At 50.6% G+C, this 25419-nt stretch overlaps 1 protein-coding gene across 1 annotated transcript in view; it reads right to left on the bottom strand.

The window, feature by feature from the left end:
* Window positions 1-23723, bottom strand: part of SMCO4 (single-pass membrane protein with coiled-coil domains 4) — a 58218-nt gene extending 34495 nt beyond the window's left edge. Inside the window, exon 1 of the mRNA XM_081098988.1 lies at window positions 23628-23723. The gene's annotated coding sequence lies outside the window, so the exon portion shown is untranslated. The remainder of the gene's footprint in view (window positions 1-23627) is intronic.
* Between the last annotated feature and the right edge of the window lie 1696 nt (window positions 23724-25419).

Below are 25419 nucleotides of genomic sequence, written 5' to 3' on the forward strand. Positions count from 1 at the left end.
CACACAAAACCTGCGCATGAATGTCCATAGCCGTTTTATGCATAACTGCCAAAATTTGGAAGCAGCCAAGATGTCCTTCAGTGGGTGAATGGATAAAGAAACTGTGGTACATCCACAATGGAATATTGTTCTGCACTAAATAGAAACGAGCTATCAAGCCATGAAAAAGACATAGAACCTTAATGTACATTATTAAGTAAAAGAAGCCAATCTGAGGAGGCTACATACTGTATGAGTCCAACTGTATGACATTTTAGAAAAGGCAAACTAAGGAAACAGTGAAATATCAGAGGCTGCCAGGCAGTGTGGGTGGGAAGAATGAACAGAGGATTTCAGGGCAGTGAAAATACTATGTATGATCCCATAGTACTATGGATACATGTCACATGTGTCCAAACCTACAGGATGTACACCACCAAGAGCGAACCCTAACGCAAACTAGGGACTCTGGGTGATTGTGATGTCAATGTAGGTTCACCCATTTTACCAACTAGACCACTGGGGTGGGGGATGTTGACATTGGGGAGGCAAGTGGGAGAGGGAATGACAGGGGGTGCGAAGGAAATCTGTATCTTCTGCTATGAACCTAATATAAGCAACGTCTTACCCAAACACAAAATTTGTGTCCATTCCCTTAAAAGAATATTTCTAATCAGCTCTAAATATTACTTTAAGAATGACTTACTAGAAACTTCAGCCTGGAAAAAAATAACAAAAAGAAACTGAGTCTGGCCCAAGGGAGAGCGAGGCAAGCGTGAACGCAGTCCAGGGTGCACACACTCTCTCTGCATCCGGTCTTTCAGCAGCTTTTATGAGGCTGCCCATCACCAATGAGGTTACCTGGGAGGACAGCGACAAGATGGGAATGCAGAGGGACTGTACCGAAAAGGACGCATCAGCACCTTTAAATTAAGTGAAGGATAAAACAGTTCTCTGAAGGACACGGTAAGCTAACTACAAATGACAACCCTGACTCTTCTGATACCAGCGAGACACCAACGTGACAGGGACGGCTGACAAATCAGGTACAGGCAGGCGTGCTGGCAGCATTCACCGGGCAGGTGTTCGATTAGGCAGGAAGCGGGCTGAAAACAACTCAATTAATTCGTCCTGCACGCCTGTCCCCGAGAACAAGATGATAACCCGAAATACCAGCAGCAGGCCAGAGATGAGCTCACACCTCAGTTTATGCAAAAGGGGTGGCGAGTAAAGATACACGTGCAACCTAAAAAATTACCCTGAGATCAGCCCTTTAAGGTTCAAACTAAAACCAAAGGCCAGGACGGAAACAGAGTGAGAAGGCAGCTTATTACAAATTTAAAAGTCATTCCTTTCTCCTGAGTGACTCTTCCTGGTCAGCCTTCGATGCAGGCAGCCCTCCATGCTAGGGCTGAGTGTGATAAGGGCAAACACGGACATGATTAAAAAACCAACACAAAGTGATGCAATCTTCCTTATTTGTAACATCCCCTACGTGCGAGGTTCTGCCAAACCCAGATTTAAGTCCAGCCCACTGGGCATATCTGTGGTCTGAATATCCTAGAAAATACACATAAAAGCATGAGGAGTCATTGGGCAGAGGCTAGAGAATGGGAGACACTGAGAATATAAATTCAAGGAAAGAAAAACAAAGGCTATCAGGATTAGCATCCGGCAGAGGGCTGCGTAGGGCAGAGGGCTGCGTAGGGCAGAGGGCTGCGTAGGGCAGAGGGCTGCGTAGGGCAGAGGGCTGCGTAGGGCAGAGGGCTGCGTAGGGCAGAGGAACGGGTCCTTAACACAAAGTGGGATCTCGCCCTCCGGGCAGCCAGCATCACATCCCTCGGACCAGATCAGAAACCAATCGCAAGCAGAGCTTTTGAGCTCAGCTCGAAGGAGGATGAAGCATCTGGGCCACGCCCTTGTTTTAGAGAAAATGATACTGAGGGTCAGAGAGCTTCAGCAATATATCGAGGGCCCACTGTTACCAATGGCAAAGCCAGGTCTGTAACCCTGGCCTCCTGGAAAGCCTTCCACTAACAACATGAATAATGATGATGATGAAGATGATGATGATGGCTCCCATGTGCTGAAGAACTCATAAGCAGGCATTACAATGAGGGCTTTACATACATTATCCCATTTAATTCTCAACAAACTATACAGTAGTGGTATTACTATGAGCCCATTTCACAGAATGGGGTGCAGAGAGGTGAAGCCACTTGCCCAAAGTCACACTGCTCGTTAGAAGCACAGGCAGATTTGCAACATGGATGAACCTGGAGACCACAATGCTAAGTAAAATAAGCCAGATACAAAAACAACAACAACACCACAAATACTATATGATTTCACAAATAGGTGGAATCTAAAAAAGTCAAACTCGCCCGGCCAGCATGGCTCAGTGGTTGAGTGTCGACCTAGGAACCAGTAGGTCACAGTTCGATTCCCGGTCAGAGCACATGCCTGGGTTGCGGGCTAGATCCCCAGTAGGGGGTGTGCAGGAGGCAGCCAATCAATGATTCTCTCTCATCATTGATGTTTCTCTCTCTCTCTCCCCCTCTCTCCTCCTCTCTGAAATCAGTAATAAAAATATATTAAAAATATATATATTAAAAAAAAAGTCAAACTCACAGAAGCAGAGGATAGAATGGTAGTTGCCAGGAGCTGGGGGGCGGGGCGGAGAGGAATAGCAAGATGATGGACAAGAAGCACAAACTTTCAATTTTAAGATGATTAAGTTCTCAGTTATAAGATGAATAAGCCCTGGGGATGAAATGTACAGCATGGTGACTACAGTTAATAATACTGTATTGTGCCGAAACCGGTTTGGCTCAGTGGATAGAGCATTGGCCTGCGGACTCAAGGGTCCCAGGTTCGATTCCGGTCAAGGGCATGTACCTGGGTTGCGGGCACATCCCCAGTGGGAGATGTGCAGGAGGCAGCTGATCGATGTTTCTCTCTCATCGATGTTTCTAGCTCTCTATCTCTCTCTCCCCTCCTCTCTGTAAAAAATCAATAAAATATATTTTAAAAAAATAATAATACTGTATTGTGTACTTAGAATTTACTAAGACAGATCTTAAATGTTCTTACCACACACACATACACAGTGGTAACTGTGGGGTGATGCATGTGTTAATTAACTTGATTGTGGTAATCACTTTACAATGTATAACTATTTCAAGTCATCATGTCATATTCTTTAAACACATACTACTGCTATTTGATAATTATAATGCAATAAAACTGAAAAAATTAGGGCAGCACAGGCAGATGGAAACCTTGGTCTAGCTGAAGTCTGTGCTCTTAGCCACTGTACTCGACTTTTTCCAATGGAGGGAGAAAGTCACCTTTTCAACTACAGTGTAAACCAGGTCCCACTTCATGTTAAAAAATTATCCAACGTGGGATAATTTTTAGTGTCTTCCACCTTTCCCTTCCAAGATGCAAAAACAATCAGAACGAAAGGCTATGAAGAACAAAAATCTTTGTTAACCAGGGAGAAAGGAGGCTGCAGACTGCCCAGCCTAGACCACAGAACCGAACAGACTCAGACTTGAAAATGAGGCATTCAGGCCAAAACCCAGGTCCCTTTGGGATTCTGCCCAGCATCTCATGTCCAGGGTCTTGCACCTTCAACCTGTCACATATTCGTTTTCACATAGTTAATTCTGACTGGATAACGGTGCTGCTAGGCCCAGTTGGTGATTTCAGAATCAGTATTTACCAGATCTTGGAGCTTCCACTAAAAAATATTACCGTGCTGGATACAACATCACCAGGTTAATCAGACACATGGTTGTGTGCAGTTTCAGGAAACAGTTGTGCTTTGTTTTACATTGTGGTTTAAAAAAACACCCCCATTTAACTGAAACTGTTGTTTCCTGATAAAATAAGAAGCACCGGGTAGTCCTCTCTCTCACTACATAAGGAGGCTGCTTCGCTTCTCTCACCTACAAACCAGAACGTCCCCCTCAGCGCACAGACACCTGCTCCACTGCAACATTCACTTCCTTTCACTCACAACCAAACCACAGGCTCCAGCTTCTAGTTCAGTTCAAGATCTACGACCATCACAGACCTGGGGCTCAGGAAGGTGCCGCCCACAGCGGACCTGGCACGGGTCACTTAATCACTCTGAAGATTAACCATAAAAACAAGAGCAGCAGATAATGCTTCCTGGCAGCTTATCAGATGCCGAGCGCTGTGCTGAAGGCACGTACCGGGGGTTAGCGCCTCTAATCCGCGCAGCAGCCCCGAGGTGGTGCCTCCTTACACCCAGCTTAACGAGGGAGAGAGGGAAGCGGGGTGGGGTTAAGGAACGTACCCAAAGCCACTCACCTGGATGCTGCACACAGAACTCAAACCTGGCCCCTCAGACTTCAAAGCCCAAACTCTCAAGGAGCACACACAGGCTGTCTGTCTCTCTCTTTCCTCACAGAGCGTGGGAGAGACCGCTACCCTCACTTCCCGGGGAGCACAGGCAGGATGTGTGGTGACGTCTCCCAGTCTGAAGTTCGCCCAGCAGACCCACGGACCAACCATGTACTCACTGGGCTCAGGATAGAACGAACATAAAAAGGAAGAGAGAACAGATCCCTGCCTCCAAGGACTTGACAATCTAACCGACATCGATCTAAACCATAACCTCTTTCTCTCCAGGACATGTTTGACCATAACCCAGTCAGAAATATATTTCCATCGTGATCCAGGACACACACACACACACACCAAGTCTTACCATGAGTGATGTACTAATATTTTTTATCCTTTCCCTTTTTCTTTCTTTTTTAACGTGTCCACCCACAAATTAATTCTCTGACTGCGGGTTGTGATGCCAGCTTGAAGAGCCTTGCTCTAGAATACTCGATTTTAGCTTTAATTTTCTTTTTAAGTGTCAGGAAGTTCACCCTTAGATCTAATTTCAGTTTCTTGGGCTGTCAGGTTAATTAAATGTGTACAGCTGGGTTGGTCCTCAGGGCAGAGGCAGCAGCATATCACATTAGTTAAGGCCCTGGTACTGGAATCGCAGACCTGTGTTCAAATGCTGACTGGCTCACCTGCATGCTAGCGAGGTGACTGCTCCAGATCTTGGCCTGTGAAATAGGAGATAATACCACTCACCCCTTGGGCTTGTTACAAAGCACCCACCTGGTAGCTATTCCTGTTTCCCTCCGCAGAGGCGCTAAGGCATGGGGTAGAAAAGGGAATTGAGCCTGGTTTCTGGGACAGGCCTGCAGGGGAGGGGACTTTCAGCCCCCCTGGCCCCATGCGGCTCCCAATACCCCCTGGTGGTTGACAGCCAATTCTTGGGGGGGAAGGAGGGATGGCTGTGATTGCCATCAATCCACTCACTGCCTTCTTTCCACCACAGTAAGTGATCCCAACTCCTTCCAATGTTTTATGTATGTATCAGCTGTGTTCCACATAAATGTACAACACATAGGATACCTATATAACGGGACACAGGCCAAGTCCCTGCCCTGCAGAGCTTGCTGTCAAGCTGGGCAGAGGGACAGGTGAACAGGCACCTGTCACTCACTGTGCCAGAGGGTGTCGCTGAACACTGGGAGCCCAAGGAGAGAGCGGCTCACGCTGCAAAGTCTAGTCCTTAATCCTATTTGTGATCCTCTTGGTAGGAAACCACAGCTTGCAAATTTCTAATCTAGAACGCAGGAAGAAAAGCACCCTTGTCTGCACCCACATCCATATTAGGACTCTCACAACTCCAGGCCCACCTTCCCCCCCAAGTTCCTTGAGGCCAGAGGTAAACCTCATTGCTCAAGGTCACATGGCAAATATACACAAAATTGGAATCCCCAACGATCAAAAATCACTGGTCACTTTCCTGGTTCCTGTGGAACGTGCCTCTACTCATCCGGACTCAAACTTACAAGAGAGGGAGGCAGGGTGGGAGGGAAGGCCTCCCATTAGGTGGTCAGAAACGGAATGTGCTGCACGCTTGAATAGGCCTTCCCAGAGGCGAGGCCAGAAGGCCTGAAATTTAGACTTTAAAGTCTTCTCAAGATAATTACATAATCATTGTACATGCATGTGCTAAAAGTGTCCAATAGGCACATTTAAAATACCTCCGTTTCTCCTCAGAGGGAAGTCAGGGGAGGGTGGGGGTAAGGGAGAGAGATCAACCAAAGGATTTGTATGCATGCACATAAGCATAACTAATGGACACAGACACCAGTGGGGTGAGGGCGTGAGCGGGGGGTGGTGGGGGCAATGGGGGGGGGGGAGTGAATAAGGACACATATGTAGTACCTTAATTAATAAAGAAAATAAAAATAAATACCTCCATTTCTCAAATCCTGTTTTAGTAGTTGTTCATTTCTTTAAAGATACTGGGCCTGGACACTTGAGAGTGGCCATGTGGCTAACACAGACTTCCCAGAGCTTTGGTTCCCGGCAAAGGAAGCAAATTCCTGCTACTCCACCCCAAACCCAAAAGAGGGGGAAAACCCTGGAGAGATTCCGGCTAAAACAAGGGTTCTTTGCGCATTGTCCTCCTCTTCCGCCTGCATTTGCAGGAGAGCTCAGTTCCCAAGGCCCTTGGGGAATTTCTCCGGCCTCCGCTTCCATAGCTGACATCCATGATCGCCAAGTCACGGTGTTTTAAAATAAAGACAGAAAGTACGCACCCATTCACTGAGTCCTGGGTGATTTTATATACCTTGTCTGATTTACATCTTACCACACACAGCTCTTTTTGATATTGTTATTACCCCCAATTTATAGGCTGCAGACTCAGAGAGGAAACGGCTGGGAGGGGAACCAGAATGGGTCCTGGCCCTCCTGACCTCGAACCCCCCTGGGTACCAGTCAGCACAGAGGGCGACTGCAGAGGGCATTCTTTCACTTTCAGAATACAACCGATTGTAAGTAGACACCTGCTCTGGCCTTGTTCACAAAGCTTCCTGAGGAGCCTAAAAGTCTCAGGTCTGTGCTGTCCCTTAAGGGTCCCCATGTGGAAAATGGGGGTGACGGTGGCTTGCTGGGCCTGCAGGTGAGGCAATGCCTGTGCAAAGCCCCTCAAACTGATTCGCCAGCCAATATAAAGGACCGTGAGCAGCAGCATTACTGCCGGCACTCCCTAAGGAGCTGAGGGGAAAGAAACTGCAGAGAAAGACAAAGCCAACACCCACCCCAAAGCCTGTGTTCACCCCTCAAAAATGTAGGGCAAGCAGAGTACTGAAGAACATTCGGGTCGACAGCCAGTACATACGGAGGGCGTGGTTCAAATGCCTCCATCACCACCTACACCAGCTCATGGGTCTCGCCACCTCACTGCACTCACCCGCGGATGGAGGCAAGAACACCCAGAGAACAGGAAAATGCAACAGTGTGAAAACTGAGAATTCTGTGGCCCAGCTATCCCAGAGTGAGAGCCGAAAACACAGCTCCGGCGCCCCCCGGAAGCCCCTGTGCGTTGGGGACCTGCATCCCCACACCCACAGCTGCCTCCTCTGAGAGGAAGGTCTCACCTCTCCTCAGGCCCAGGAGCTGCAACCCTGCTCCCCATTTCCAGCCAGGGCGTCTTCCAACCCTAGGGCTCCCTAAGGACCCGGAGGATGGGGGACAGAAGGCAGAGTCTGCTCAAAAGGACGTGTGTTCAGATCTCTGGCTCTGCTACTTGCACACTCAGCTGGTGGGCACATCACGGAACCTTCTGACTCTGTTTCTTCACCTGTAACGCAGACAATAATCCCATTTCCAAGGTTCTGAGGACTAAATGAGAAACTGTATATAAAAGGATCAACACAGTAAACCAGCCACTACCAACTATACTAAATAAGCTGTAGCCAACCTCCTCTGGGTAGAAATCAATGTGATTCCTTAAAAGAAAAAGGTTTCATGAAGTTAGTGAGGATCAGGATCCAGAGACGGAGAGGCATTGATTGGACTGTCGGGCCTTGGAGGGAAGGTAGGGGAGAGTGGGTGTAAGGGGAAGAGATCAACCAAAGGACTTATATGCAAGCATATAGGCCTAACCAATGGACACGGACAATGGGGGGGGGGGGTGAGGGCATGAGCGGGGGGGGGGGGGGGGGATAGGGGATAACATGGGGATTTGGACACATATGTAATATCTTAATCAATAAAAAATATATTTAAAAAAAAAAGAAAAAAGAATTCTCAGGAAACCCCAGGAAGCAGTGGAGGAACTACACTCGCCCGCCTCCCGGAGGATTCTGAGAGCTAGCTCTCCACCCACCTCTGGCTCTCCCACAGGGAAAGAGAGTGTCTCGTTACCGCCACTCTCTCACACTTTATAAATACACCACACGACCAGTCAGAGAGCCTTGCCACCAACCTTCTGGGCAAACAAGTCCAACAGGATCCGGAAATTCAATGTCCACGCAGCCCGGCCACACTCGGTTCAAAATAGATATCCATGACCTACTTAGCCTTCGAGTACTGTTCTCAAAGCCAAAGGCAGGCGGGCGGCGAGGCAGGGTGGCTGCGGCAAGGCCCTGCCCAGGACCCCTGGCCTTCTGGGTCAGATGAAACATGTACTGAAACAGTGTGATGACTCAATATGATCTCGGAGTAGCTAGACAGAAACCCCAGCTTTAAAACAGCTGATTCAAACGGTGTTTTTTTACAATAAGTCACAGAAGCCACACTAACAATTCATTACCTCTGACCAGCCCCGAAGATGCATTTTCACTCACTTAGACTGAAGGCTACAGTCTCAGGACAGTCACTTTTCAGGCTCCCTAACCTCACCCTCATCACTGTTTCCTGAGTCTATGCATCTTCCCCCTAGAACAGTGGGTTCCTGAGAGCTGAACCTGTCTTCTTGATCTTAATATTCCAGGTGTCTTGGTGCAATGAGAATCGAACACTAGGTTGACTGTGAGAACGGGAGCTCCTGCCCTCACCAGTGAGTCCTCCAGATCCCAGCCCACTCGCATGCTTGGAGACTAGGAAGAGACAGACTGATGTTTGCTATAAAGACAAGGAAGAGGGGCAAGACCAGGGGAGTATACGGCATACTTCCGACTGCCACACAGCTACAAAATCATCCCATCACCATTCACTTCTCCACGGAGATGCGAGTCTTGAGGAGGGTGAATCCAAGCACTTTGGCAGGTACACGTTCTGGTAAACCCCAGAGCATTCTAACAGACAGACAAGGGAACACTGTACCAACCAAGCCATGGTGGAGGAAGTGAGCTGATGGGAAAAGCAAACCTGCTGCTCTTCACTTCCAAATCCATCCTCCTCTAGTCTCTGAGGTCACCCCCAGTTGCTCCACGCTCCACCACTGTACACGCAAAATTCCCATCACAGAAATGTGCTTGGCAGCCCTTTAGTTTACCTAGCACTTTCTCCCACATCATGGCACGTAATCATCTACAACTGTGGGAGGCAAGAAGGGCAAGCATTTTTATCCCCCAGTTAGAAACGAGGAAATCGAGGCCAAAGCGTGTCTACCCACACGATAAGATCAGGACTAAAGCACAGACCCAACGCAGGCCTTTCTCTAAAGCAGGGGTGGGGAACCTTTTATGTGCCAAGGGACATTTGGATATTTATTACATCATTCTCAAGCCACACAAAGTTATCAACTTAAAAATTACCTGCTATATTTGGTCAAACATTTAATTAACTCACCCCTAATGCCTTGGCAGGGCCAGACCAAATGATTTTGCAGGCCTTATACGGACTGCAGGCTAGACGTTCCCCATCCCTACTCTAAAGTTCTCCAGCAGGGTACACCCAGATCTGACATAGCCAGGTATCTAAGCTCTAGGCCACTGCTCCTTCCGCTGCGCCCCACTGCTGAGCACCTCCAGAGACAGAACTCTAACACACAACCCTTCCCAGCAGCCCACACACTTCAACCTTCGTCACAGAAACAGGAGCACACAGTCCTCAACCCCGGTGTCCATCAGCAGGCAGCATCCACGTCTCCCAAGCTGATCACCCACTAACATATACACAAAGCCCAACCCTAGAACTCTCAAAGGAGAGAGACACACTAGCAACTAGCTTCCTGCAATCAAGTGGTGAGCAAGGGCAGGGTAAGTAATCACGGACTCCAACCATCACAACCAGAGAGCCCCGATCTCTGAGTCTCTGCATCCTGGGTTCAAATCCTGTCTCTGGAACTACTTACTCTCAGTGATCTCAGGCAACCAACTCTGTTTTCCTAAGTCTCAGCTTCCAAGGACGTTTAAAAGAGGATTTCACAAAGAATGTATTTAATGCACAGAACTATACAAAATGGTTAAAAGGTAACTTTTATGTTATGTATATTTTAGCACAACAAAAATAAGTTAACATTCAGATTTAAAAAAGGATCTCACAGATTCATAGTAAAGATTAAATAAGGTATTTGTAATGGCAAGTTCTTAACATTATTTAGCACATATTAAATCCTAATAAGTAGCTATTTATTATTTAAAGTAATTTTAATTGTCTTACATATAAAGACAACACATGATCAATGTAGAAAGTGGTGAAAAATCCTATCCTATAGAATAAAAGCCGAATATGCAAATCAACTGAACGGTGGAATGACTGGTCACTATGACATGCACTGACCAACAGGGGGCAGACACTCAACACAGGAGCTGCTGCCAGCCAAGGCAGGTGCCAGTGAGGACCCCCCCCCCTCAATTGCCCCACCGGTTGCCCCGCTGAGGGAGGTGACCGGGGTGGCAGCGGGGGGGGGGAGGGGGGGACTAGTGAGCAGGCAGCGACAGGCCGGCCAAGACAGGTGTCAGCGAAGTCCCCCCTATCACTCCGCTGGTCACCCCCCAGATCGGCCCTGATCGTCGGCCAGGCCTAGGGACCCTACCTGTGCACGCATTTCGTGCACCGGATCTCTAGTATAAAGGTAAAAAAAAAAATCTCCTGTGATACCAAAATCCAGAGGTAGTCACTGAAATTAAATTCTTTACAGTATTTTTTCCCATGCACAGACATTTCTTAAATTGGGAACGTAATGTACATACAATTTTATAGTAATGATCCACTCTTTTCTGCCTTGCCAGTAACTGCAAAAACAATTCTCACAACAACATCCAGAAATAAAGGGACTCTGTTCAAGGCAAGAATAAAAAGTTGCATGAAACCTGAGACGGGAACAAGGAGCTCACGTTGAACAACTGGAGGCACCTGCTCCAGAGCCAGGATGGAGATTTCGGCCAAATCCTCCACCACCTGCTCCTCCTTTCCCCATCGAAGTTGGCCCAGAAGGCGGGCGCTCTGGGGGGTCTGGCCAAGCAGGACAAAGGCCGCGGGGGGAGCTCCGTGGCAGCTCTGCATGTGTCAGGCTCCACAGGACAGGGCTCACGTTCCCACTGCCCTCAGGAGCTTCCAGTGACCAGGGGACTGGGTGCAGGGTGGACAGGGAGCATCTCATCCGACCTCCCGTTAAAGATGACATGACAAATGAGGCCCAGGGAGGCCAATGACTTCCCCAAGGTCACAGCGAGGTGACCAGTCCTCATAAGGGGCCAGAGGACTGAGCTCTCAGGGCGCTAACTCCCAGCATGCTGCCTGCTGGGCGCCAGGGGCCCCCGTCCGGTAGATCCTGCCCATCAACAAGTATTTCTTTATTAAGCACAGAAACAAAGGCCGCCTGACCCAGGAACGGAGGTGTTTTATGGGAACACTGGCATCCCGTCTGGCTCCCACTCTTGGGCGAGGCCTCTAACAAGACCAGACTCCACAGACCCCTGGGGGTCCTCCCTGCATCCAAACTTCCGTATCATCTGGCAGAGAGGGCCGCCCAGTTCAAAGGCAGCTCCTCTCAGGAAGCGCTTCGGTGTGCGGGGGTGGGGGGCACGCCCAGAAATAACTCTGGAGAAGGAATTACAAACTCACAAATCACTCTGTTAATGCTCATCTTCTAGCTAGGAACAATCTTCACAACTTTCATTTCGTATGGCTGTGTGTTTTGTTTGGGGGGGGTGGAGGGGGGAGGATAAGTGAGTGGCTCCCAAAGGCAATTCCTGAAATCCTTCCGAAGAGCAGCTGCTCCCCGCTCTGGGCTCCCAGCCCCTGGCTGGGGAAGTCTATTTCCATCTCCGTTTACACATAATTACATTCTAAAGCGGTGCCCCCCAGAGGGGTGACAGTGCCAGTGGCCTCCCACGCCGCCTCCCTCAGTGGGCGCTCCTGGCGCTAGCCTAGTCGGTGCAGGCAGGGAGAGGGCCTGCAGGCAGGCCACCCACGGCCCACGTCTCCGAACTCTAATCTCAAACACGTCAGGCCCTTTCCCTTTGAGGCCCAAAGAGGAAATTAAATGTCAGCCGGATAAGGAGATTTCCCTTCAGCTCTGACGCCAAGGAATCTGAAATTTATGATCCCCGCAGCAACCACGCAAACCAAACCAGCACAGGCCTCCGACTGTCGGGCCAGGCGGCTAAGGGCGAGCCGGCGGCTAAGGGCGAGCCTGCTTTGTGAGTGACACTCAGCCCACAGGCCTAAGGGTTTTGGCAAAAGGGGACAACACTGTGCAAAACTGTGCAGGTCGGTTACAAAGCGGGCAGGGGAGAGAGGGCGCCGGGCCGTGTACAGCGACCGCACAACCACTCCCTCGGTCTCTGGGCAGGTACTTGTGGACGTCCCTCCTTGCCCCGCATTTCCAAGGCCAAGTGTGGCTGCTGCCCCTGGGACCTGACTCAACTCTTTCCACGGCATCGTGACTTCAGCCACAGCAGGGCCTGGAGAGCTGAATGCATCGACTCACACACTGACCAGATTTCCTAAATCTGGCGGGTGGTAAACTCCGTACCCACAGGCGCCCTGTCCACCAGGCAGGCCCAGGGCTGGAGGAGCACACGCGGCTGGGAGCAGGGCTGCGGCTCGCGCTGGGCGTCCTGGCAGTCCCAGCCACCCCAGGCCTGCCCACCTACTTTCTCTTCTTCAAGCTTGTGGTTTAAGTGTGGGGAGGTGGGTGGGTGAAAAGGCATCTAGGTTCTAGAAGGAGAGACAACAGACAGAAAAGGGTAGTGGATTAAGGGTCCACTGAGCACTAACCTTTAAGAAAAAACAGCAACCCTGGCCGATTTGTCTCAGTGGTTAGAGCGTTGGCCTGAGGACTGAAGGGTCAGGGGTTTGATTCCCGGTCAAGGGCACGTACACGTACCTCGGGGTTGCAAGCGTGATCCCTGACTCTAGTCAGGGTGCCTGCGGGGGACAGCCAATCAGTGTGTCTCTCTCACATGGATGTTTCTCTCTCTCTGTCTCTCCCCCTCCCTTCCACTCTAAAAAGCAATGGGGGGAAAAATATCCTCAGGTGAGGATTAACAACAACAAACTGCAGAAACAGTGGCTGCAAAAATATCTACGGGGCACGCGCAGTGCCAGAATGGCCATCTGAACAGAAAAAAAATGCTAAATGAGCTGATCCTACTTCCATTCGTGCTCACAGCCACAGCAGCAGCTCCCACCTAAGTCCTCTCAAAGACTGGCAAGGACCGACTTGATCCCTGACCCCCTCACATACCTCTGGGACCTCATATCACTCACACACTCAAACACACACACACACACACACACACACACACACACACACGACTTCAACCACGCTGTCCCTACACCATCCCAGCAGTTGCATGTGCCCACCTCAAGGCCTCTGCCTACCATGCTCTCCCTCCACACGTGGCTTTGTCCCCACTCCCCTCCTCCAGATGGAAGCTCAAACACTGAGCAAGGCCTGCCCTGATCACCTCCCAGCACCTCCCACCCCACCTCTGCCCCGGCACGTCCCCTGCTTTTCATCCCCACCTCACATACTGTGCTGGACTGAACAGTGTTCCCAGAAAGCCATGACCTCCTGCCAGCGTGGAATGCGACCTCATTTGGATACAGGGTCTTTGCAGATATAATTAGGATGAGGACACAATGGAATAGAGCGGGCCCTCATCCAAGAACAGGGGAGTCCTTAAAAGAAAATTAGAGAGAGAGAGACCCAGGGAGAAGGCCATGCAATGATTGAGGCAGAGAGCAGAGCTAGGCTGCCACAAGCTAAGAACGGCAAGGACTGCCGCAGCCACCAGAAGCTAGGAGAGGGCACCGGAAGATGCTCCCTCAGAGCCTCCAGACCGGGAGAATGTGCCTCTGCTGTTTAAGCCCTCCGGTGTGTGGTTCTTTGTCATGGGAGCCCTAGGAAATGAACACACATACCATGGCTTTCACTTACTATCTGTCACCCCTCCCTAGAAAATAAACCCCAGAAGAAACGGACCTGGGCTTCTTTTGTTCAGTACAAAGGGACCAACACAGAGAACAGTGTCTGGCACCAGTAGGCGCTAAGTCAATGCTGAATGAATTTTGGGTGAATGAGGGTAAGACGGGGAGAGAGGCAGGGGTGCTATACCCATTCTACAGAGGGCAAAACTGAGAGGCTGATATCCTAACTCTGCTCAGAGACAGAAGAGCCAGGACCAGAACTGAAATGGGACTTTGTGTGTTTGTTTGATAAATAATACTGAGCTCCTCCAGGTACTAAGTGCTCCTCAGGGCAGCACCACTCACAGTGATCACTTACCACTTGTGGGTGGCGAATAGCAAGGACAGGTGCCAGCTCAGCCCTCCCTCATGAGTATCTCGCCTCTGGGCCTCAGGGTCCGCATCTGCAAGGTGAAGTCCACCTGCTCTCTAGGGGCAGACAGGCTTGTTTAGTGGGTGCTGCTGCTGAGAAGCCTCCGACCTGGGAGCCAAGGTGGGTCTCTGTCCACTGACTTACCCTCAGGGCAGTGCACTGGGCACTCACCACACACTACTCTGAAACCCCTCATACCACAGGCCGCTGTTCTCTCACGGGCTCAGTTCATTTTCACACGTTATCTGGACGCATGTCACAGCCCTCTGCAAGCCATGCCGTGTGCCTGGCTTGGAAACAGGCAGCACATGGCAGGGTGGAGAAGAGAAAGAATCCCAACCCCCAGAGTGAGGAGACCCGGACCCCATCTCCCTGTCTCCACTAGGTAAGGGCCAGCCACTTCAAAGGGCCTAGCTCAGCCCCCCTACCCCCACCCCAAACCAAAACGAGTTGTACTAGGGACCCGCACTCTCGGTCTATGCGTTTAGGGCCCTGGGGTTTCACAGCAGGAGGACTGCTGTGAGGAGACAACATCGGACCTGCCCTCCTCCCCTCCCAAGGCTCCCTGCCAAACCTTCCTCTTCAACCCCTCTCACTCCCACAGCCCCCACCCACCCAAATCTGCCTGTAGGCAGCTCCTCGTCTCCTGGCCTTGTCTCCTGGCCTCTCTCTTTAACACTACTCGATTATGGGCAGTTATATTTATATTTAGCAAGTGTAATGTGCATTCATGCATTTAATAACAATTATGAAGGAAAAAGGAACACAAATAAGAGTGGTCATCACTTATAATTACTGAGTCCTTACTAGGTAATATGCTGAGTGTGTTACAAACATTACTCTCTGAGTCCTCACAACAGCCCTGTGAGGTTGGTACTAATATTATTCCTGGCTTACAGATGAGGAAGCTGAGGCCCAGGGGATAAAATAACTCTGCTTACATCCCACAGCCGTAAGGTGCCCAGTGGGAGCTGGACCCCGTTGGCCTGACCCTAGAGCGTCCTCTATCACTCTCTTCTCTGGTCCCTTTGAATGGCAGGTAAAGGACACTCGTCCAGTAGGCCAGAGCTTCCCCAAACCCACTGGGCAGCTCAGCCTGCAGGGATGGCCAGAGGCAGGGGAGTAGGAGGGAGGGGCATGGAGGAGGGAGGGGGGGAGCTATTCATGAGGGCTCCCACATGCCTCCTCTACCAGGTCAGACCCTTGGAACACCATCTAAGAGACCATGGCTTCCCCCCAAAGCACCCTGGCTAAGGGGCAGAGCATCACAATATTCCAACAAACCAGGAGACGGGACTGATCACCACACCCCTGAAGGAAAGGCCCACCGCACCCAGAACCTTGCTTCACCCCATTCATGGAGACTACTCCAGAAGCAAGGGTGATTGATTTTCCGGCAAGTGATCTTTACATGTTCTCCCAGCTCAGCCCCCGAGTCTCGAATCCCTGCCTCAGCAGCGCAGCACCGACTGGTCTCAATGTACTGCCTACACGTGCTTGCTTCCTGAGGGCAGAGGTCGGCAGAAATACCCCGGCAGCTTACACCACAATTAAAGTGCTCAATTCTAGTACCCACCCAGGCAGTGGGAGAAGCGAAGATAACAGCAAACCAGGAGTGCTTGCTTCCAGAGCCACGGGGGTCACCCTGGCAACAGGATGCTCACACCTTGGTCCTAGAGAGCTCCGCTCCGCACTTTCTGTGGTTACTATGGAAGCGCCCACTATGATCCAGAGGCCAAATGAGGAGTCTCACAGCCTCAACCATAATCAATGAAATGCCTACTCACCACAATCCACCTCCTTCCCCTAGAACAGTGGTTCTCAACCTTGGCTACCCGTTAGAATCACCTGGGAATCTTTTTAAAATCCTGATTTCTGGGCCCCATCCTCCGGAAATTCTGCTTCTTTGTTACTAATGTTGTGGCCCCACCCCGTAACAAGGAAACAGAATTTCCAGAGGAAGAGGCCCAGAAATCAGGATTTTAAAAAGATTCCCGGGTGATTCTAATGTGCAGCCAAGGTTGAGAACCGCTGCCCTAGAAGAATGGCAGCCCACAGCAAAGGGGCAACCTCACACAGTCCTGGTCGTTGAAACCAGTACAGCCCTTGAGAGCACAGCATGGGTATTGCTGTAACAGTTTAAATGTTTAAGACTTTGACACACCAGTTCCACTTCTGGGAAACGCATGTATGTGTGCGTAACAGTAGGTATGTGTGAAGATCTAACAGCAAAGCCAAAGAGTGAGTTCAGATGTCTCTCAAGGGGGGCGGGGGGGGGGGCTGCCTCATAATATTTTTTAGACAAAAGAGAAATTAAAAGAAAAAGAGTTACGTGCATGGAAAGATCTACAAGACATATTATGGGAAAAGAGAAAATAACAAAATGATATATATGATGCGACCAGATTGATGCTTACACACAAAACTATCTGCATTTGTGTCTATCCAGGCTGATGGATAATTTAGGATAAGCATCACACTGGTCACCTCTGAGAACCCAGCAGGGAGGCGGTGTGGAGGGGAGGGGAACTGGATGAAGGAGGACTTCACATTTTCTGCTATGCACTACTACATAGTCTTTGAATGGGAGTATGGGGCTTAAGAGTGTAATATATTCATGTATTATCTCAATCATTTTTTTTAAAGCAATTGAACTGGTTAAAAACCACCACCACCACCACCAAACCAGGGTTGTTGTTCCGCTGTGAAATTATGACACCAACCTGAACAAGTTTGGTGCCCACTTCCAGGTCTTCCCAAGAGTGACTGATAAAGTTCAAGTCTAATTTCTAAGCCACTGGTGAGAGGCAGGATTGGAATCAACAGGGAAGAAGGGAGATGTGAGATGTAAGGGACACTTTTGGAAAAGCTCTGTGCAAGCGGCAGCCTGTCCTCCCCTGAACCTGCACAGCTCCAAGCTCACTGTCCCGGGACTTTCTGCCTTTCCCACCACAGAATGAGAAAAAACAAAGCAATAACTGAGATTGCGAGAGAATTTCAGGATTAAGGGAGAATGCTCTTTCCAACAGCAGGAAAAGCCACCCCCTGAGCTGCTTCCAGCAAAGTCAACGAAAAGGCCTGGCCAAACTCCACCTCCCGGACAGAGGCGTGTGTGCCAGGCTCCTCAGGTTGTGGGCACAGCCAAGACGGGCAGCCCCAGGGCCCACTCCTGTGAGTCCCCTCCACTTCGGCACACAGCCCAGAGATCTTTTCACACTCACTGCTGACATCCAAACTGACCCAATCAGATGACTCTGCCAACAAAACAGCAACAATGTGGAAAAGGGAGACATAAATCAATGGCATCCTGGCGAAATATGTAACTATTCTTTCTGCTTGCCAGTAGAAGCACTTCTGTGGACTCAAATATTTAATTAGTATCTTTTTTGTTTCCCAGTAAGAATTAAAACACACACACACACACACACACACACACACACACACACACAGCTAACATGAAGCAAAAATAAAAAAGAAAAAGAAAAACCAAGGGGCTTTGCTTAGGACATAATATTTAAGAGGCAGGCAAGACAGCTAACATGGCCAGGCAAAAATGCTCCTCCCATTACAAACAGGTACCCTGTTAGCACCAGCCAAACTCACTGGGCACTTTCACAGTCTGCAGCTGGGGGGGGGGGGGGGGGGGAGGGGGCGGCCAAGAGGTGCCCTTCAGACAAGGAAAAGAGGTCAAATCCTGGAGGGAATGGGGTACCATCCAGCAAAGGTAGGGGAGCTGACCCTTCTGCAGTGACTCACCGCAGAGATAGCTGATGACTGCGATGCCAGGAAGCAGGCAATGCAATAAAGATAACCCTGGGAATAAAGGTAACCTTCCTCCCAAAGGCCATGCAGCCCCCAAAAAGCCGAAACCTGCGCAACTGGCCCAAGCCAAGCAAGAACTCTCTGAAGGGCAGGCGTGTTATGCCTTTGGGAAAACAGAAGCCCACGCAAGTTTGTTACGAAGTCTGGCACTGACTCGAGTAGAGGGCACGAGGCTAGCACATTACTGACATGGCGACCGTACATCCTGATGGGGACGCACGGACATTAGCCACCAGGACTCATCATCTCTCCTTGCTCTGAATCCGGTTCACCCAAGTACGGCCTGGCTCCCCACTGAGGCTGCACCCTTCAGGGGAGCGTGGTCCCACCTCCTCCTCAAAGGGCTGGTCACCTCTGTGAACTCACCCAACACTCCTCCCTTTCCCAGCCCTGCCTAGAGGCAGTCAACTCTTGAGGAACAGGCAAAACTGCAGATCACACCCCCTAGTGGACAGACTGGGTCCACCAGGGAACAGTGGGATTTAGACTACACCCCAGGGAGTTTCCTTCCTCGGGGGTGTTTTCCCTTCGATGCTATCGCTTCGTTTGAATGCTCAAACCAGCATTTCCTCAGTGGGGCCTGCGGAACCTGTGAGGCAGAAATGACAAAGCCAGGGGGTGGGCACAGAGAGGGGAAGGCACTCTCAGGTCTTACTCAGGCACCTGCTCCCCCTGACACAGGAAACCAAAGGAGGCGACTTTGGTTTCTGCTGAGGTTTCAGTCCACACCAGTAGCACCTGCAATTCCGGGGGACAGAGCGCCACTAAGCGCTGTCCCTCCTGACACATCCCGCTTTCTCCATCGCCACGGCCGCTGTCGTAATGTCTCAATGTCATCATCTCTCATGCCAATTACTCTCATGGACTCGTTTCTCAGTCTACCCAGCCCACGAGCCAGCTTTCTAAAATACAGACCGGACCCTCTCTCCCTTCATGAAAACCCCCAGCCTACAGGACAGAGTGCAACCCTGGGCAGGACGTGCCAGGCCTCTGCCTGCACGGGTTTGGGAGTCACACCGATCTCAGCTGGCACTCAGACGAACCGCGTGCTGGCTCTGTGGGCACACATGCGTCTCTATGCCCATTTCCCCCTCTGTGCACTGGGAATGACACGATCTACTTCCAGAGTCGCTGTGAGGATTAAACCCAAGTTGTAGAGAGCCCAGCTCTCCGAGGACACCACTCTGCCTACCCCCCACCCCCCACCCCCTGCACCTGGCTCTGGATCTGTGCTCTTCACCACCCGCACGGCTGCTTCACGGTGAGTGAATATGAATGACTCAAGAGAAAAGAAGGCACACTGAGATCTAAAAATTAGGGTCATTCATAAAAATAAAAATTAGGCTTCCAAAATGTGAAAGAAGCCAAAATTAACTCATTATTAAAATAATGCAAGAGGAGAATGGGCATGGGGGGAGAAGGAGAGCATGACTCTGGGAGGAAATGCTTTTAAAACATAGAGCTCTATGATTTTTGTTTGGACTCCCTTTGTTCCAACGATTTAGGAAGATTACTTTTTTTTTTTTCAAACGCTCACAAAGAACACATTTCTATTTTTTTAAAACGATTTCTTAATTAATATCTTCAGAGGACTAAGAAGTATTCTTAAAGACTGACTGAATCTTAATAAAATTCTCAGAGATATTCTGGCATCAGTCACAACAAACACCCTCTTGGAACTTAGTTTCCTTTTCAGCATTCCACTTGCCATGGAAACTCATTTATGATGCCACCACAAGTCAAAATCTGCCTGAAGCATGAAAACTTCAAGGCCCCGCAAGAGGGACTTACAGGGCTAGCTGGAACCTGGCCCATTTATTGAGCCAAATCTTACATCTATCAGATCTCTCCCACACCAAACTTTCCCGTTCTTATGTCAGGTTCAACTCTCCCACCTCCTTCCCAGCCCCTATCTGCCCTGCCCCCGCCCCAACCTTATGCTGTAGCTCTTCCAATATCTCCCCTCCAGTTAGAAACACCCCACATTCAGTATCTTCTCCCTGCCCATAAAACGAATAAAAAAGGAGAGAAGGGCACAAAATGGGCAAAGGGAAACTAGCTACATCCATCTTCACCTTCCTATCAAAGACCCTAAGCCAGAATGAAAAAGATGACAGGAAGGGTGGCTTCTGATTTGGGTCAGTGCCCTCCTTTTTAGATGATGGCAGGGCCTGCAACAGTCACTCTGTGTGTTGGGGGTGGGAGTGGGAAGGTGGGAAGAATTATTCATAAGCACAAAAGTGTACTTTAAAAGCCTTTTTCCCTTGAGGACAATTCCTACTGGAAGACTTTATCAATGCCATTATCCCGAGTGCCTGTGGGCAAAGGGACAGAATGGGGTGGACGCCACCCTTTACTGAGCACCCGCTGCAATTCGCAGGGATCTCTCATTTAATATAAGGCAGACAATACCCTGACTTTACATATGCAGACACCAGGCTCAGAGGGGGCAGGTGATGGGATCAGGATGTGTACCCAAGCCCACCAGGCACCAAGACCCTTGGACTCATAAGCTTCCAGTGTCCCCATATGCTTCTATGTTAACACACGGTCCTGGGTTGGAGGGCACGTCACAGTTTACATGTTGTTTCCCATATACACTGCCTCATATAATATTACAACCCTGTAGGACAGCTAAGAATTCCTTGTTCACTATATTATAAAAGGCTGTTTAGTTCCAAAGATCAACAGTAACTGGTGTGAGCCAGCTGTAAGCTGTGCCCTTTTGAACTCTTTTTTTCTCACCTCACACTGTCTGATAAATGGTAGGGGCTCAAATGGTAACTATTATTAGCATCATGACATTTATTAATTTAACAGCCCTTAAAGCAAATTTTAAACACACACACACACACATACTAGTGTGTGTGTGTGTGTGTGTGTGTGTGTATAACATATTTTAAAGATTCACCCTAATTAATCAAACCTTTACTTGTTGGAGAGAATATAATTTTACCACTACCTCAAACTCTGAGATAACCACTAACTGCAGCGTCCAAGAAACTGATGAAAAAGGATTACTGAAAACGATGGGGTCAAACCCAATATGGATTCTGAAAGCTACGAATGGGAGAAAACAGAAGGACAGGCGCATTCAGTTATAAAACACAAAAATTCCTCCTCTCCTTCCAGCATCATGGCTTGATCATTAATGTGCTGGGCCATGTCATTTCAACCCTGTGATGACCCTTAGTATCCAAACTGGATGGCCAGCAGGTGACCCGGTAGTTCTAGTGAGAGGCTGCCCAGAAGGTCTGGGAATAGGGGTGGGGTGGGCAGCTATTACCTTAAGGGATTTTTAACGCCCTGCACCTAGTGCACTGTTTGCCTATTAATTACACTCACTGTAAAAGAAACCTGAGAAATTCAAAAAGGTTATTTATATGCAACAGGAATCAGCTCACCACTTTTTAAGCCAGAATGAAAAAGATGACAGAAGTCGCAGTACTAGGATCCCAGCATCAGACAGACAGAAGGAAATCTACAGTAAGTACTATGGCAATGAGATATCCTGGGGATGTTCTTCAAATAAGGCTGCAACTGAAGCATCCACTCCAGGCTTGACGGCTCAAGCAAACAAACACAAAAATTCAAATCCACAAGTGAAATACACATATTATTTTTCAGCAAACAACTTTACAGTAAAGACAGCTCGACAGCCATCACACAAAGTGCCTGCATGAGAACAGTATTCATACTGTAAGTCTAGTACCAACTGTTATTCGTTTTTGGTTTTGTCTTGCTTTTGGCAATATTACTTCTCAACCTGTTTCAAGTCCATCCTAATTTCTTTATAGGAATAGGCTGAAATTGATTTTGTGTGACTAATCTAGTCTCACAAGGAAAAAGATCTGTCTCCCTCAGAAACCTACTCCTGCCACGATCAGATTGTGTAGTTCTCTTTCTTTTACCCCATTTCACAGATAAGGAAAATTGAGGCCCAGAGAGGGCACATGACTCGTTCAAGGTCACATACCCTGCTCATATACCTAGGACTAGAACTAGAGCTCAACACGCCCACAGTGTGGGGCTCCAGCTCTATCGCTGTTGCTAATGACCTCGAATCCTTGTGTCTTGAATTTTTTCTGGGGAAGAAAAAAATTAAGCCAGCATGAGTCATCGCCATTGTCGAGGGCCACCTCACAGGTTGTTCTAATTAAGCATCCAGCATCTCCAGAACCACTTGATTCTCAAATAACCAACCTCAGCAAGGAGTAAAAGGCCATGTTTTATACCCCCTTCAGGATACTCGGGACCCTGTGAGCAGATGTGCTGCTCGGTTTGGGGGACCGGCCAGCCCAAACCCAGGCAGTCAGACCTTGGCGGTACTGGAGAGGGAATGAGGGGGCGGGGGGGGGGGGGTCAGACAGCTTCCGGCTCGTTAGGATTTCATGGAGCCCACTCCTCCTGCTCACCCTGGAACCCCTAACTATCTCACCCACTCAGGGGTCCCTCCTCAACTTCCCCATGGACAAAAGCACTGCAGTCTGGGAGGTGCATGTGGCAGATGGGGAGGGGCGGCACTCAACCCGAGCGGTGGAGGAAGCAATTCTCAGCTCCCTCCCCCACCTCGTACAGGAACTCCCCTTCGGGGCTTCAGACGCCAGAGGCGTCCCCAACTCTCAGCCTGACCCTCTCTCCGGGTCTGCCCCGAAACAGGCAGGGAGGAGGCGCTACCCTCTCCCCAGCGCTCTGCCCCACGGCCGGCTGGTCCCCCGACCCCCAGGGTCTGTCCCCGTGGCGCCTCCCCCGCTCTCACCGCAGAGCCCCGGCCAGACACTCGTCCACAAACGCCCGAGACTCTGAGCGCACGCAACCCTTTCTCCCCGCCTACAGGACCCGCGCCTCCGCCTTCCCAAACCCCGCGCTCCCGGCCGCCCCGCCTCTGGCCCGGGACCCCCCCCCCCCCCCGTCTCACCGCGTCCTCCCGACACCTCAGTCCGCCGGCACCCGCACTTCCCGCCCGGCCCACGCAGGCTCGCCGTGCGCCCCAACTTTTTCCCGGCCGGGGCCCGGGCCCCGCAGCGGCAGGGATTCCGCGCCTGGAGCCGCAACAGCCGGGAGGGCGCGCGTCTCCTTGGCCCCTGCCCGCCCAGCGCGCACGAGTTGCGCTCGGGACCCGCTCGGCTTCCGGGCCTCGGCGGTCAGCCCGGGCGGCGGGGCCGGCGTGGCGGGAACCGCGCTGTCCTGGCGCCCGCACTCCCGTCCAGCGCCGGTCCCCGCGCCCGCCCCGCCGCCGCGCTCCGCTCACCTCCTCCCGCGCCGCCGCCGCCACTGCCGGGAAGACGTGGCAGTGGCCGCCGCCGCTCGCGCGCCTCGCCTCGCCTCTCCTCTCCTCTCCGCGCCCGCGCTCCTGCCTCCGGAGCGCCGGACCGCAGCGCCAGGCGCCCTCTGCCGCCGGGAAGCCGCATCTTCTCGCCCTAACCCTAACTCCCCGCCGCCCTCGCCGGGGCCTCCGCCCCCGCCGCCCTCGCCTTCCCTTCCCCGGCCAGCCCGGCTCCCGGCCCGGCCCCAGCTCTCCATTCCCTACCGAAGCCGCGGGACCTGGAGATCCTCCCGCGCGCCCGGCCCGGGCTCACCGCTGACTGCCTCCGGGGAGCCTGCCCCGACCACCGAGCTGCTCAGCGCCTCCTCCCCTGGCTCCCGAGCAGCCGGGCCGAAGTCATCCCCGGGTTGATTCGTTCAGTTCCTGCTTCTCTGAAAGCCTCGCCCACGAAACAGTAAAATCAGGAGTGGGTGATGGTTAGAGGAGCACACATGCCTCTCCCGTTTACCATTCTCTATCCTGGGACCAAGGCAGCGCCCTGCCTGGAATACCCAAGTGCGCCATAAATACTTATCGAGGGAGCAAGAGAGGGAATCGATGAGTGAGATTTTTTCCTCTTAAACCTCAAGCTATCCTGACCTGGATTTGCTTTTTGTAAAACACACACACACACACACACACACACACACACACACACACGTGTGCGCGGCTTTGCATGAATAAATGGGATTCACAATTCCCCACCTCAGACCAGCAGCAAAGCCAAAAGAGGCACACGGCTAAATGTTATCCAAGACTTTTAGTCAAAAAGACGGGTTTTAGATCTACTACTTAAAAGCTGAAAATCTCTGGAAAGCTGATCTCCTGGGTACCCTACCTGTACATGAAGGCTAATAAAATCTACTTCAGCCCTGGCTGGTGTTTCTCAGTGGTTAGAGAGTGCTTCCCTCCCTTCCCGCCCGCACCTAAGGGTCGCAGGTTGGTTCCAGTCAAGGGAATATACCTTGTTTGCAGATTGGGGCGCATGCAGGAGGCAACCAATGATGTGTCTCTCTCACATCAATGATTCTCCTCTTCTCTCTCTCTCTCTCTCTCTCTCTCTCTCTCTCTCTCTCTCTCCTTCCTCTCCCTTTCTCTCCCTCCCTTCCTCCCTTCCACTCTCTCTAAAAAGAAAAAAAATCAATGGAAAATGGGAGGATTAACGAGAAATAAAATCTTCTTAGGGTTGTTGGAAGGATTAATTGAGATCAAGCATTGTATGTAAGTGCTTTACACACATAACATACACACACGTATACCATATAGTAACTAAATGGTAGCTATTGTTAGCATATTACTGACCTTGTAGGCAGTAAGAACTATAGGCAAATGTGTAAAATAATGGCCACCTACCTTTTCACCTGGAGACAACTGTCATGCCCTGGTTTGTGTGGTTTTGTCACCTGACCAACAGGGCCAGCCCCCAAGCAAGGCCTCTCCAGTTCCTCCTCTCCCCACCCCCAAGAAGGAACTGGTCTCGGTGTTCCTAAGAGCTGTAGAACTGGCTCTTCTGCAGGTTTTCCTCCTGCATTTCGGTGGCCGATCTCTCAATGAACAAGTGTTTATTTTATTGCAAAGGCAGTGAAGGGTTTGGGACCCCTGCAGGCTACTGCCTCTTACTGTTTTTCTTCTTGCCTTTCTCTCAACACCTTGAGGCCACCTTTTCGCTTCTGAGGGCCTCCTTCCTGCTCCACAGGTGACGCAGCAGTGACGTGGCATCAGGTGGGACTCGGCTGGA

Source organism: Myotis nattereri (assembly GCF_964212035.1).
Source record: "Myotis nattereri genome assembly, chromosome: 9".
Lineage (NCBI taxonomy): Eukaryota > Metazoa > Chordata > Mammalia > Chiroptera > Vespertilionidae > Myotis > Myotis nattereri.